This window comes from Solanum pennellii, chromosome 3 (assembly GCF_001406875.1).
Source record: "Solanum pennellii chromosome 3, SPENNV200".
Taxonomy (NCBI): Eukaryota; Viridiplantae; Streptophyta; class Magnoliopsida; order Solanales; family Solanaceae; genus Solanum; species Solanum pennellii.
Genome location: NC_028639.1, coordinates 43,709,202 through 43,722,778, shown reverse-complemented (window position 1 = coordinate 43,722,778; position 13,577 = coordinate 43,709,202). Strand labels below are relative to the sequence as shown.

The 13,577-nt window shown below is 37.4% G+C and overlaps 1 pseudogene; it reads right to left on the bottom strand.

The window, feature by feature from the left end:
- Positions 1-12,687: 12,687 nt before the first annotated feature.
- Positions 12,688-13,577, bottom strand: part of LOC107013374 — a 4,475-nt pseudogene continuing 3,585 nt past the window's right edge.

The window sequence follows — 13,577 nt, the reverse complement described above, 5'->3', positions numbered from 1 at the left end:
AGCACATGTAACCCAATCGAACAACAATGACATGCAAGTTTGAGAAAACAAATTTACCTAGAGTTTATGCATTAAGAAATCATATCATTGTTATTATTTTTTGTCTTATTGTTATTATTATTTATTTTTCTTCAAAAACAATAATACAACAACCGTGAGAATGAGATATAACCATATCCCAACTACAGATAATTTAAACCTGAGCCAATCATTTTATAGGGGACACTTGTAGATACAAAAAGAGAACATTCACAATAAGTATGTAAATCCGATCATGACCGAAATGGAATTAATCGTCAACAAAACATTTATAATCATGCTAAAGGTCAGAAGAACTTTAAAACAAGGTGACTCATTAAACTATCAAATTCACAAAAAAAAAAACGATCAGATTTTGATGAAGAAAATGAAATGCGAGTCGATTATACGGTCTATTAATGGACTTCAAAAAAACCTAAAGAAAACCTAGAGATAAAACCGAAGAAGAAACCATTGAATCTGAAGCTTAAACATAACATTTCAACCATCCTTAAAATAATGCTAGGAGCAAGCAAATTGGGAACAAAATAAGAGGTAAACAGATAAACAACGGACGAGGAAATATAAGTAATGACATTCTACGCATAGTAAATAACATGATAAGCAGCTTCTTACAACAACAAATTTCAAAAAAAAAATTGCTTCAATTTTTTTCACAAAATAATAACATTTGAAAGTAAAAGAACACTACAGCAGACTCAAACTCGACAAAAAAAAAACCATAATATTGAGCACAATCCCACATGTTTTAGCTCGATGTCATGACTAAATTGACGGAATAATTACAAATATATACATAATATCAAAACATCAACAAACCAACAGTATCTGACCCAAACGACCATATGACAAAGCCTTCCTAACAGCAATAATACTACGTCGAGAGGGAAAGAAGGGCGATGAGAATGATGAAAGGAAGAAGTGTTACCTTTTCCGGTGCAGCGAGACTGAGACAAAGACGAGCTAAGAGCGTGATGTGATTCCACCACCAGGAAATCAACCTCTGATTCGATCGGACAGACTAGAAATTCGAAGCAAATTTCGGATAGAAGAAACTTACTTTTTTTGTAACAAGATAAAAGCTCATCAAGTCTTAAGAATATCACTGTGATCAAACTATGTCAAGAGGAAAAAATAAGAACTCTTTGCATCTCCTTTCCCTTCTTATGACTCTCCCTTAAAATACAAATCCCAAATTTTCTCCCTCTCTGTTATCTTCCTCAAAAATCTGAGTAAAAAAAATATTTTCCCTATATAGGAGGGGGGATTAGGGTTTCGGAAAAATGGAGAAAGGGCAGAACCGGAATTCCAAATCGATCCAAAAATCAAAACATTTGAATTTTTCATCCTCCAGGACGAGGAAGGCTGCTGCTAGGACGAAAAAAGGATGCCAAATCCCTTAAAATCTTGACAAGGACAGTGGCGCGGATGGCTGGGATCGACGATTTGTCCTTGAAATCCACACGATGACGTGGAGCGATCCCAAGATGCTAAGGACGGGACGCGGCTACATCAAGATTTAGATGCTCTGCACTAGTACGCCAAGAGATGTTGGATTAGGACATGGGAACTTGGAGCATCGCTGGTCCACGCACTATCTCACGATGCCACTATTTCTCGCGTTCTACCGCTTGAAGTAGAGACGCGCCGTGTTGTCGCTCCTGCTGTTATCGTGTGTTGCGGGCTGCTATGTGGAGGAAACGGGGTCATTCGGATTCTGGTGTAGTACCTTTCTGAGCTTCGTTTTGGGGAAGAAGCATATGTGGATCGGGTATTGAAAAGTTGAGCTGGGTCGGGTCGGACTAGGGGGCTGGGTTGGATTAAAACTAAATGGACTAGGGTCGCTTCTGATTTTAAAGATGGGTCTCTTTTATTGATAATGGAATTGGGTCGGATAAAGGGAAAATGGGCAGGGGACAATTGGGAATTAATTTAGTGGGGGCTGCTGACTTAGGAGTATGTGGGCCTGGGATTGGACCATAAGATAAGCCCAATTTTGAATTTGAGATGGGTTTAAAGTGAGGTAAGGATAGAACTTAGAGTTTAAGCAAAATGAGTTGAGTTAACAAATTCGACTAAACTCTAAATAAGACAACTTAATATTAATTAATTTACAATCTTCTTAATCTCAACGAAATAAAATAATAAATAAAAAATAAAAAATTATAACCATAATTTAAACAAATCTAATTTAACAAAGTAATCACCAAAATTAAAAATTTTGAGATAATTTTCGAAGTGATCATAAAATATATACTAATTATATAAAAAAAATATATATATATAAAATCCAAAACAATGGTAAAATTTATTTTTAAAAAAAAACTTGAAAACTATTTTGAACTTTATAAAAACTAATGATTTCAAAATGTTTAGAATTAAGAAATTCGCCAATTAATTTATATCGTCGAGGGTCAAAATTGGAAGTCAACAACTGTCCCTCATTTTACTTAGATGGATACATGAAATTCGAGGAAAATAAAATTGACCAAACCAATTTTGACCGACCACACATTCATCTTTAAGCAAGGAATTTGGTACGGACTTTAAGAAATTATGGTCGAACCCCAGAAATGGGTTTCCAACATATCTCAGGCTATATGAGAATTCAGGCCACTTGTAGTGCGTTACGCTTGATTTACCGCACGATTTTGAGAGAATATAATTCATCCCCATAATGAATTATGAGAGGACCGGAATTCTCGAGAATAAGATTCAAGAGGGAATGTTCGAGTACAGCCGAGTTTTCTACATTGAGCTCACCTAAATATCCTTAATATTTAGGAATCAGGCGGTTTGTAGTTCAACTCGATCGGTTGAAAAGGAAATCAGTTGTGCTAGCTAACCTTTGGTTCTGGACAAGTGACAAATTAAGTTGAGTATGAAAAGGAGGCTTGTAACCTCTTCAGCATGAGTGTCGCGCACTTCACACCCATAATTAAGAATTTACACGGACATAATCTCAAAAATTCTTGGTGTATTGTCACTCAGATTGGGGATTTACTTTCGGCAGATGTCGAAAGTCCGGATGCGAAACTGAAACTAACAAAAAAGCCAAAGAAAAACCCACATGCCTTCTGATAGGGGTGTGGTTTGATTGTGGTGGAAGGCACTCCTCTTCTCAATTCCTAAGAGTTTGACACTCCTCTTTGGACTATGTCCCACTTCGCTGCTAAGAAAAAGTTCCAAGTTGTGCTGCATCCTTATTGATGTCGTCCACACTTGAAGTTTGTTTTGCAGAATTCATCCCTTTGGATGCTCTCAACAAAGAGTGAGATAAAACTCATCATCATAAAAATGCAATTCAAAGGAGAGATAGTGTCTTTTACCGTGTTGACACTTAATTTCTCTTTTTCAACTTTTGACGTCAACTCAATCGGTTTGACGTAAAGCACATAAAGCTTACGTCTTATATTTGCGATGTAATGTTCAATGTACTCTTCACTTGATGTCGAAATAAATAAAAGCCGATGCAGAGTGCTGATATTTCTCTTGATGTCGTCTTCCATGCCCTTCTTGATATTTACTTTTATCAAAATAAAAGAATGCAGTTGATGCCGATGGGTGAATATTTCTCTTGAGATGCACGATTTCCTTTTTTAGCAGTGCATGACTTCTTGCGTGGCATGAATATCTTCCTGCGATTCGTGATTTCTTGCGGGGTATGAATATCTTCCCGTGATGCGTGAATATTAATTCGCGATGCATAATCTTTCACGATGCATGAATATTAACTCGCTATGCATGATCTTCCGCGATGCATGAATATTAACTCGCGATGCATGATCTTCTACTGGGATTGAATATCTTTCCGCGACGCATAACTTTTTGCGAGGCATGAATTTCTTTTCGCGGCGCATAATTTTTGTGAGGCATGAATGTTTTCTCGCAATGTATAACTTTCTGCGAGGCATGAATGTCCTCTCGCGATGCATAACTTTCTACAGGGTATGCATAACTGTCTGCAAGGCATGAATATTAACTCATGATGCACCAGCGATGCATGAATATTTACTCGGGATGTATGAATATTGAATCGCAATGCATGATATTATGCGATGCATGAATATTGACTCGCGATGAATGATCTTCCACAAGGCATGAATATTGACTCACGATGCATGATCTTCCGCGATGCATGAATATTAAATCGCAATGCATGAATATTAAATCGCGATGCATGATCTTCTGTGATGCATGAATATTAACTCACGATGCATGATCTTCCGTGATGCATGATCTTCTGTGGGGCATAAATATCTTCCCGTGATGCATGAATTTCTGTGAGGCATGAATATCTTCTTGCGATGTGTAAATATTAACTTGTGATGTCATCCATGGTACAAAATGAAGATAGTCCTTCGAACGAGCAATATTGTTATCTTCTGGGTGTCTTCTGGATAATCATATCGTCTCGATTGACAATAATGGTAAAATGAACTTGTAGGTAGTGTATCGTTTCATGATCTTCCGAGTAGCGACACCATCATGTCTGATATAATGTGATGCAGATGACATCCTTGACGAAAAACTTTGAACTATCCTTTTCAGGGTTTTCGGTGATTCATCTTTGAATCTAGCGGGACGCTCCTTATAGATTTCATGTTGTTGGAAATCGATTGAAATAAACCATTCATATTCCCAAGTCTTCGGTTTATAGCAATATAAAATAATTCTTGCATCCACAGGAACATCGTTAATTTTAGGAGAGCTTTCTCCTCCCTTGACTTCTCCATATTCATCGATCAGAGGAATTTGCTGATTTTAGAACAAAGATATGAACCTGCGTCCACAGAAAAATTGTTAGTTTTAAAACAAACTTATCTATGTCGATTTCTTCAGTTGTTTTCTCTTTGTATTGCTATCTCTGAATGATTTCCTGACCTCCTGACTCTTGATAGGTAAGACAACATACTTTATGACAAAATAAAGGAAACATAAAGGGAAAACTTTAAGAAAAATAGATTTTCGAGAATTAGTATTTTGAAAAAAGGTCACTGCCAAGTGTCATGTCAGGTCGGGCTTAGCGAACTACTATGACTCTGATGCTTGGAGGTATATATGATTATTCGCCGGGGAGTGTTCAGAGTCTCTCTAGACTGTCGATAAATCCATGTTGAGATTTTTAGGTCATCCTCAAAATTTCTGTGCCAGTCACATGTCTCAAACTTATCTTCGACTATTGGTGAGCAAATCACAGAAATTTTGGGATCCTCTCAAAAATTCTGTCCCAGTTGAAAATATCTAAATATCTTCAATCTTGGATTATTGAGGAAAAATCTTATTCTCGAGAATTTTTTAGGCCTCCTCAAAAATTTTGTCCCAATTTCTATTGTAAAGAGGAATAGAAATCTTACGGGAAATATGACCGAACCTTTGTGGCTCCTACGTATCCCGTTGAGGGAGGAATCAGGTCAAACATAGTTGCCCCTGAACGGTTAGCAACAATAAGAAATTTACAAATAAAACTAATCATGGCCGACTTAGGCCGCCTACGTATCTCATTCTTGAGAATTCAGGTCAAAAGTAGTTCATTACAAGAAATATTAAAATGGATAAAATGGGGTGACCAAGGCCGATACAGAACGCCTACATATCTCATTCTTGAGAATTCAGGTCAGACGTAGTTCATTACAAGAGGAATAAAATTTTAAACAAAGAAATTACATGCAAATAAGACGATTACAAGGAAATAGATGAGATACAAAATGAAGCTTCAAATGTAATACCTCTTGACAGCGTCTGAGTTGATAGGTTTCGGCCATAGTGCCCTCCATATCTGACAAGACCAACACACCCCAGATAATACTTTGCGAACCATGTAGGGCCCTTGCCAATTTGGTGCAAATTTTCCTTTGTACTCGACTTGATGAGGAAAAATGCTTCTAGGCACCAATTGACCATTTTCGAAAATCCTGGCTCTGACTCTCTTGTGGAAAGCATGAATCATTCTCTATCGATACAGTTGACCATGACAAACAGCAACCATTCTCTTCTCGTCAAGCAATGTCAATTGGTCAATCCTCTTGCTGACCCACTCAACATTACTCAATTTTGCTTCTTGGATGATTCTAAATGATGGTATCTCAACTTCAGCAGGTATGACTGATTCTGTTCCATATACTAGAAAATATGGAGTAGCTCTAATTGATGTTTTGACGGTCGTTCTTTAACCCAACAAAGCTTTTGGCAACATCTCATGCCAATCTCGGTGATTGTCAATCATTTTCCTCAGAATCTTCTTGATATTCATATTGGTGGCCTCTACAGCTCTATTCATTTGAGGATGATAAGCGGTTGAGTTTCAATGAATAATCTTGAACTAATCACATATATCTCTCATCAAGTGACTGTTGAGATTTGCACCATTATCAGTAATGATGGATTCTAGTACTCCAAACTTGAATATCAGATTGTTGCTAACAAAATTAGATACAACTTTCATGGTCATCGACTTGTACGAAGCTGCTTCCACCAACTTGGTGAAGTAGTCTATGGCAACCAAAATGAATATGTGTCTGTTAGAAGCGACTCAAATGATCTTCCTTGCCATAGTGAGTCCATTCATGTGTGTGCCACAAACTCCAACATGTATTTGTTCAACAAGTTTCGCAGCTTCAACAGCATCGACACATCTGACAAGGCCCAAATCTGGAGTCCTCTTATAAAGGACTTCTCTTCTTAGAAAGAAATTGAGAGTCATATGGCGTATCGACTTCTTTTTGGTGGATGTTGCATCTTAAGGATAACTCCCGGTCTCTAAATACTTCTTTACATCAAAATACCATGGCAAACTGTCTAGTTCTGCCTAAACATGTGAACAATGGACAGGATGTTCTTTCAGCTCTATATCTAGAGAATCAATATAATCAATATCTAGGTGTTCGATCATTGAAGCAATAGAGGCAAGAGCATCAGCAAACTAATTTTGTATTCTGGGAGTATGTCTGAACTCAATCTAATGAAATCTTTTGCACAACTTTTGTAAGTAATGCACGTAATGTACAATCTTCGAGTTCTTGATGGCCCATTCTCCCTGAACCTAATGAATCAAAAAATCTGAGTCCCCAATAACCAAGAGTTTGTGGACATTTATGTCGATGGCCATTTTAAAACCAAGAACACAGGCTTCATATTCGTCCATGTTGTTCGTCCAATTAAATTGGAGCTTAGCCACCATGGGATAGTGCTGACCGGATTCTGACACTAAGACTTCTCCGATACCTTTCCTTTGGTGATTTTCCACTCCATCAAAGATAATCTGTAGCGAGGATATATTTCAGAAATATCTTCACCCACAAACGATACTTCTTCATCGTGAAAATAAGTCTAAAGTGGTTCATACTCTTCATCAACGGGATTTTCTGCAAGATGATCAGCCGAGGTTTGTGCCTTTATTTCCTTCTGAGTTACATACACAATATAAAATTTACTCAACAACATTTTCCACTTAGCTAAATTTCCGATCAGCATCGCCTTCTGGAAATTATATTTCAACGGGTCCATCCTTAAAATAAGGTAATTAGTATAAGAAGATAAATAACGTCTCAACTTTTGGGCAAGCCAAGTCAAAGCACAACTATAACACCTTTAAAATCCAAGACACGTTATAGAGCCTAACATAGGTGTCATAAAGTCTACTTACTATTTCTAAGTCCATTTTTAATGAATGTAGGTCATATAGGAGGTTTAAGAACAAAAACGACCAAGAATTTCCATGACGTCCGGGAAGTTGGTTCAAAGAGTTGTTAGTGTGCCTTATCCTATATGACTAACTTTTAGGAGTTGGGAATGTAAGAACATGGGGGGAAAGGTAGCTAATAGGTGTTTGAGTTGTTTTATGGTTGAAACCTTCCGGGTACGACTCCCCAAGGACCAACCAAGGGCCCTTGAGGAGGACCCTTGTAGTTTAATGCAACACTGTCTTGCAGTGTGCATCGACGGGACAGAAAAAGACCCGTGTGTGGATCAACGGGGAATCAATGCCACCGTCGTCCCACAATTAGGCTGGTTGAGAAGGTCCTTTCACCGCACAGCCTCTGAACTCATCGACGCAGTGCAGAGGTGAAGGCTACGGTCCGTGTGTGGATCTATGGGGAGTCGATGCTACCATCATCCCACACTTAAACAATTGGAGGAATACCCTCGCCTAAAAAGTTTCTGACCAAGACGACAGCGTGCAGGACGGAGGGGGGATGTTCGTCGACTCACTAACGGCCCGTTGATCGGGGTTTCGTCTATGAGGGTCGAGTTTTCTGCCTAATTTAAGTTTGTCTCATTTAATTATTTAGGGGGTTAGGTGGTATAGTTAGGTGTTAAGGGAGTCTAATTAAGTTTATTTCAGACCCAATATAAATACTCCCAACCCTTATTAATCAAAAAACAACTCTCAAATAAACTCTCTTCCTTTTCTCTTATTTCTCCCTCTACATGAACTCACCATTGAAGACTAGTAAGGATTAGGGTTTGGGGGTTGCAAACGAATTAATTCACCATCAAATTGTTTACAAACGTTAAGGTATGGGTTCTATTCACCTTTGAGTGTTTTTCCTCATAGGTTTCCTTCAAAATAGATTTCGAAAGTTGAGTTTTCTTATGGGTTTCATTCAATTACGAAATTGAAGTTATGGATTGAGTTGTTAACGATTTATTAGGGTTATATTGAGTAGATTAACATGAAATTCAACTTGTTTATGGTAATTGTTGATGGTTTGGTCTAAATTGAAGCATATGATCATCCATCCCTAACCCTAGGTAATGATATTGACCAATGTTGTATTGTGATCATTCAATTGAGTTGGCTGTTGATGTTATTACTATCTTATGGTGTTATTATAATTAAATAAGATGAATTATAGTCCTATCATGCTTGTTCTTGATATGTTATTTAGGTTATGAATTATAATGTTAAATTAGCCTATGCATTTTGTCTCAAGTTGTGATCTAGAGTTGAATTGTGTTGTAGAGATGAAATTGGCCTTGTTATTTTATTGGTTATCATTGTGTGATGATGTTACTCTCCAAGTTGGGTTGAGTTATGGGTTGATGGTATGACATTGATGATAAAATATGAGGAAGACTTAGTAATTCTTAGAATCTCTATTTATCCTTCGAATTGTGATTAATTGTTGTTAAGTTATGATATTACATTGGAGTATGCCTTATACTAGGATCATAGGGTTGTATGATATTGAATTGAAATGTCTTAACTATGTTGTGATGTTGATTAAGGTGTATGTGATATAAGGATGGTGAAAACTATCAATGTCCCTTGATATGCAATGAAATGCTAATGTGTTAACCTAACTTTTATGAATCGTGATGAAAGGACTTATACTCATACGATTCTTATAGAGCCATTGATGATTATGATTATACAAGGGGTAGGCCCTATGGCCTAAATTAAGCTATGATTGATAATTATAGGCTTAAAGACATTTCAAAAAGGGACTCTAACTTAGCACCGAGTGACCTAGATTGAGGAGTGTCCCTTACCACATAGGGAAGGTAGGAACACTACATCACTCTCGAGATTGGAGACTATAATGCATGGCGCATAAAGAGAATCCCAACTAAATCTCCTAGTTCTTGAAATATGTTTCCCCCATAGGAATACTAGATAGTGGATCTATGTAGTTGCTATGTTTAATGGTTTGGTACTACCTTGGCAAGTAGTCCGCCTTCTTTCGGTGTAGGGTTTATGACACCGGATTCCACACTAGCTCATGTGGTCTATGTCGGTTAGGGCAAGTTTTTCCCAAAAGGTAAATTGAATTAAAGGACTTGAACTCTAATTGGATAACCTAAGGGGTCTAGCTTAGTCTAGGTAGGGGTATGAGACTCTACCTAAACATTGCACTAGTTAGCCTTGAGGAGAGTCTTAAGGGGAGGTTCTTATATATGTCTATGTTATGATAATATATGATGTATATATGATGACCATGGCACATTGTTGATACTATATGTTGATTAGTTCATATATGAATATTCCTTGGGTTATAATATAAATATATGATGAAATGTAAACCTAAATGCCATGATATGTAAAGTTGGACATTGGTCATGTTTTCTTGTTGAGGATACTTGATTGAGTAAAGTTATGAGGCTTTGCTTGGTCATTAAACTTATTGACTTGATAAGGACTTGTGAGTAGTTGTCTTGCTTATTATGATATGTTTGACTCTTATTCATTCTTATGATATTATTCCTTGATGTTAGGGTTGTAGTAAATCATTGTTTCAGTTATGTTGGGATAAGTATTACTTGTTGAGATAGTAAGCATGTTTGGTTGATTGATAGGCTTACTTGACTTTGCATTAGGCCCTTAAATGGGTAATTTGGCATGTTTTGATTAAAAGTCCCTTTTAGGATGTTTTTCTTGTGAATGTGGATAAGATCCCATACTTAGTACATGTGGAGTACTAACCCCATTTTCTTCCCTTTTTCAAACATCTTAGGTTTCGGTCGTTGAAGAGTTTGGAAGGCGACATTGTTAAAGGCTTGGATTCTTCCTTTCCATCCAAGTGGGGTAGGTTCTCAACTTTCGAAGGCAATGCCATCCTCTAGCTTATGGATTTTGTTATGAGCTTATTGACTCTTTCATTCCTTCCTTTTTAATTGAGTATTATACTTTCGTATGACCTATGCATGGTCTTGTTGGATTTATCTAAGGGCTAGGCCCATATTGTGATATTCGTTTAGATGGTATAAGATGAGTTAATCGTTGAGACTTTTTCTATATTTTACGTATATGTATGTGCAATAAAAGTAGAAGGATATGTACCCTTCATATATGAAGGGTCTATGTATACTCGATATGAATATATATTATGTGTATGTAGAGGTCTATGTAAACCTCCAAGTAGTGATAATGAAAGTTTTAAATTTTTACGCATTTTTCAACCTATGAATGTAATGACATGAGACAAAGAGGCTAGTCTTAGTCTTTAAAAAGGACGCCGACGTCGGGTACATCTAGGGGGTATACCCAGATGTGACAACAACAATTTCTCTCCAACAGAGTGTAACGAGACTCATACGGAGTAAACTTCATGCTTATGTAATACATAGCTATTTCCTCTTTCCTATCTCTTCGTGTTGATCAAGTACACATCTGAATGCACTTTCTGAGACAGACAAATACAATACAATGGACTCCCTTCTCGCAGAGGAAGCAAGTGGATTGGACAAATAGTTCTTGATAGCATCAATAGCAGTCTAACACTCTTCAGTCCATTTTGTCAAAGCATCTTTCTTCAACAGCTTGAAGATAGGCTCACACACCACAACTGATTGAGCTACGTATCGACTGATGTAGTTCAACCTCCCTAAGAAACTCATCACTTCCTTCTTAGTCTTCGGAGGAGGTAACTCTTGAATCACCTCAATCTTGGAAGGATCGAGCTCGATACCCCTTCTACTGACTATGAATCCCAATAACTTTTCAGATGACATCCCAAAAGCACATTTAGAGGGATTCAATTTAAAGTTGTAGAGCCATAAATGGTCGAAAAACTTCTTCAAGTGCTTCAAGTGATCTGAAATCTCGCGGGACTTGATTATGACGTCATCTACATACACCTCGATCTCCTTATGAATCAAATCATCAAATATAGTCGTCATAGCGCTTATATAGGTAGCACCAGCATTCTTGTGGCCAAATAACATCACCCTGTAATGATATACACCCCAAGGTGTAATAAAAGCTTTATTTTCTGCATCTTCCTCGTCCATTAGAATCTAATGATAACCTACATAACAATCAGCAAATGAGTGTATTTCATGCTTAGCACAGTTATCGATAAAAATATGAATGTTCGGCAATAAAAAATTATCCATAGGGCTGGCTTTGTTGAGATCCCTGTAGTCGACATAAATTCTGATCCTCCCATCTTTTTTGGCAACCGGAATAACATTGGCCGACCAAGTCGGGTACTCCGTCACTTCAACTAGTCGAGACTCGATCTGTTTGGTGATCTCTTCTTTGATCTTTAGACTCAATTATGTCTTGAACTTCCAAGCCTTCTGCTTCACCGGAATGATCCATGGATTAATCGGCAATTCGTGAGAAACAATATTGGTAATCAACCCTAGCATGTCGCTGACTTCCCAGACGAACACATCAATGTATTAGGTGACTAAATGAATCATGCCCTCTCTTTGAGCTTTATCCAAGTGAACGTTGATCTTGACCTGTTTGACACACTCTTTGTCTCCTAGATTTATAGTTTCAGTTTCCTCTAAATTCGGCTTATGCTGATTTTCAAACTGCAAAACTCAATAGCAACATATGCCGGTGCCTCATTTTCTTCTTCGTATTCATCAACCTCGTCATCACCTACCTCATTTTGTTCGTTCATCTCGTGACATGACACGACATTTCTAGGTTTAAAACTTACATTACTAATACCATAAACAGACAAAGTTAGAAAAGGTACAGCAGATGAGTAAATAAAAAAAAATTCAAAGAAAGAGCCTTTCATTCAAATTGGGAACTACTGCAAACTTTGGCTACGGCAAAGGGACATGTTGCCATTTTCAAACATCACGTGGGAATTATAAAATTCAAGCAATTAAGAAAATTCAAAATGGTGGGTCTCAGGTTTCTTCCGGACCGCTCTGATTTAAATATGCATAAATGATTCCCTTCTACCAAGGAGTTTGGGGAATCAAAATCAGCGTGCATTTCCAATTCTGCAGCATCTCCCCGGGCTCATCATCACGGATACCAGCTAGCTCTACCTCATCCTCAATAACAACATCGATCTCCTCAAAAAGGCCGCATATTCCTTCCCTAAGGTCGTCATGCTCGGCATACTCCCGGATTGGAAATGATTGATATAAATGAAGGATTGTCTTTACTAATGCTTGATCACTGTTCTTCTTCATCTTCATATCATCATCTGTGGGGATGTACCCCAAGCCATATCTCGCTCCTTTGACGTAGACCAGAATAAGCTCAATAATTCCTTGGGAATTTCTTCCCAATTTGAAACCTTGTTTTAAACCATTCTACATCCACTACACCATTTTCAGCCTACAGCAACACCACGTAAGTGTAGCCTAAACTAGCAAAAAGTGTGGCCTTTGATAAAAGGCTACACTTTTGGACATTCAGCAACACTTTTTAGGGGCTGCCCAGAAGAAGCGTAACCTTTGACATTAGGCAACACTTTTTAAATGTTTCCATCTTTGGAAACACTTATAAAGCGTAGCCAAATAGGTATAAGGGCACGCTTTGAAGACGTGCATTAGCAACACCTATTTTTTGTTAGACTACGCTTAAAAGCGTTGCCTTTTCAGATTTATTCGTCACACTTAAAAAGTGTTGCCTTTAATTAGTCATCTATTGCAACATTTATAAAGTGTAACTCTATATCTCGTCTATTGCAACACTTATAAGGTGTTACTTTATATGTCAGCTAGAGCAACACTTATAAATTGTTACTTTATATCTCATCTATAGCAACACTTATAAAGTGTTGATTTTATATCTCATCTAGAGCAACACTTACAAAGTGTAACTTTATATCTACCTA